Source organism: Orycteropus afer, unplaced genomic scaffold, assembly GCF_000298275.1.
Source record: "Orycteropus afer afer isolate SDZICR_OR568_19922 unplaced genomic scaffold, OryAfe1.0 scaffold00143, whole genome shotgun sequence".
NCBI classification, from domain to species: Eukaryota; Metazoa; Chordata; class Mammalia; order Tubulidentata; family Orycteropodidae; genus Orycteropus; species Orycteropus afer.
In genome coordinates, this window is record NW_006921730.1 from 2,932,594 (window position 1) to 2,935,400 (window position 2,807).

Below are 2,807 nucleotides of genomic sequence, written 5' to 3' on the forward strand. Positions count from 1 at the left end.
TATGAGGTATGTTATGCCAGTTGACTGAGTTGCTCCCCAAGACTATGGTCCTAAACCTTTAAACCCAGTAAACCAAACCCACAAGGTATTTGGTTATGTCTAGGAAGTATCCATAACTGTGCCTGTGTGCTTTATTTATATATATGCGGCATATACAAACACGTATGTACATTTGCCTACAGTAACACCTATATATGTACACCTCTATATTCATATGTGCTTACCTATACATATATAAACCAAAACAAACCAAACTCACTGCCATTGAGTCAATTCCAACTGATAGCAACCCCCATTGGGTTTCCAAGGCAGTAAACCTTTAGAGCAGCTGGTGGTTTGAACCACCAATCTTCTGGTTAGCAGTCAAATGCCTTAGACACTGCACTATCAGAGCTCCTCATACATATATAAGCATAGCTATCTATCTATGTAACCAACTGTTCTGGTTACCCAGTGCCACTCTGACAGGAACTACAAATGGGATGGCCTTAACAAACAAGAGTTTATTCTCTTACAGGTTGGAGGCTTTAAGTCCAAGTTCAAAGTGCCAGGCTCTAGGGGCTGGGTGAAAGCCCCTCAGCCTTGGGCTTCAGCTCTGCCTCCAGCTCCCGGCTCACTGAAGCTAGAGGCTTTTCTTCACTCAGACAGCTGCTGGCTGCTGAGGCTGTCAAGCCCAAGGTTGACAAGTAAAAAGGCACAGTCCCGATGTTACCAAACCACATGGCAGGCCATTAATTTAAGTCCATTGTAAGTCCCAAGGTCAGCAGAGCATAGCAGGCTGCTGATCAACGATACAGCTACATGCAGGGTCCAAGCATGCCATAGACTAAATACTATCCCCAAAGCTTTTCCTTATGTACAGGAAGCAAACTATATCCCAAAGGCAGCTACTCAGCTGCTTGTGGTAGATCCCACCATGGAGCTGACTGCCAGTCTCATCATGGAGAATAACTACCACCAGCCGCCCAGCCACTCAATCAGGCCCAGCCAAGATGATACACAAATTGAACTACCACACCAACACATATTTTTCGGTTGCTATTACTTTTGCTATAAGAGTGTATATGTTGTGGCTTTTACCAAATCATCCCTTATTCTTCAGTATCTCTTAGTGTCTGTTTTACCTGGGTCAAGTTGTGCTGACTTCACCCTTATTCAGAATTTCCTTACCCATCACCAAAACTAACAACTTTCTAATATTTACAGACTGATTCCCCTTCCCTCTTCCTCTCACCCCTGGTAACCACAAAAGAATGTTGCTTTCTGTATGTATACCTATTCTTATCTTTATATAATAGTGAGATCATACAGTATTTCTTCTTTTGTGATTATTTCACTCAGCATAATGACCTCCAAATTTATCCATATTATAGTATATTTTGAGAATCATTATTCTTTAAGGCTGCATAGTATTCCATTATGTGTATGTACCAAAATTTGTTTATCCATTCATCTGTTCATGAGCATTTATGTTGTTTCCATCTTTTTGCTATTGTGATTAATGTTGCAATGAACACAGGCATGCAAATACTTCTTTGTCTCAGTAGTTTGGGTTCTCTAGGGTAGGTACCTAGGCGTGAGATTACTGGATCATAGGGTATTTCTATTTCTAGCTTTTTGAGGATGCTCCCTACTGTCCTCCAAAGTCATTGAACCAATTTACAATCCTACCAGCAGTGGAGAAGGTTCTAATCTCCCTGCAACCTTGACAGCATTTGTTGTTTTCTGTTTTTTTGATGAATGCCATTTTTGTAGTGGTGAGACAGAATCTCATTGCCGTTTTGATCTGCATCTCTGTGATGGATAATGATCATGAGCATCTTTTCATATGTTTGTTGGTCACGTGAATGTCTTCTTTAGTGAAGTGTATATGTTCAAGTCTTTTGTCCATTTTTTCACTGGGTTGTCATTTTTGTTGTAGTTTTCTGTGTATTGGCATGTGTTGCCTAACATCTACTATGTGTTCTGTGACATAGGATGTTATGTAATTTAAATGTTGTGCAAACACAATATTACAGCCCTATGGGAGGCCACTTCCAATTGTCCGTATCACTGCAGCTGCAACTGCTGCTAGAGCTGCTGGCAGAGGCCAGAGAAATAAGCACTGGCAGCAGTGTGGCTAAGAAGGCAGCAGGAGTGGAGGGAGAGGAAGCGAGTAAAGAAGGAGCAAAGTGCACCCAGCCCGATACACTGTTCTGCCTGCCTGAGCAACAAGAGCAGCACAGTCTCACAGTCCCCACCACCACCGTCCACCTCCCCACCAGACAAAGCCCGAAAGAGCCTGCTTTCAGAGCCAGGTCCTTTGCCTCACCTGCCTGTATCCCACCCTACAAGAGTCTGGGTTTGGGGTCTTTAATGCCATTGGGGGAAATAATAAACAAAAGGAAACCTACTTTCCCTTTAAGGAAAAAAAAAATCTTATGGGATCACAGATACATATGCAGTCGGATGTTGTCCAAATGGACATTAAGCAACACATATCTATCTGTATTTTAGAGATAAGACCCTTATCAGATATATCATTCCCAACATTTTTTTCCCAATCTGTAGGTTCTCTTTTTATTCTTTGATAAAGTTTTTTGATGAGCATAAGTATTTAATTTTTAGGAGGTCCATGTTACCTAATTTGTCTTCTGTTTCTCATACATTTGTAGTTATGTTTGATAACGCAACAACAAACAACGCAACGCACTGCCATCAAGTCGGACTCGACTCATAGCGACCCCTCCTTGGGTTTCCGATGCAGTATCACTACGGAAGTAGATTGCCCAACCTTCCTTCCGAGGAGTGGCTGGTGGGTTTGAACC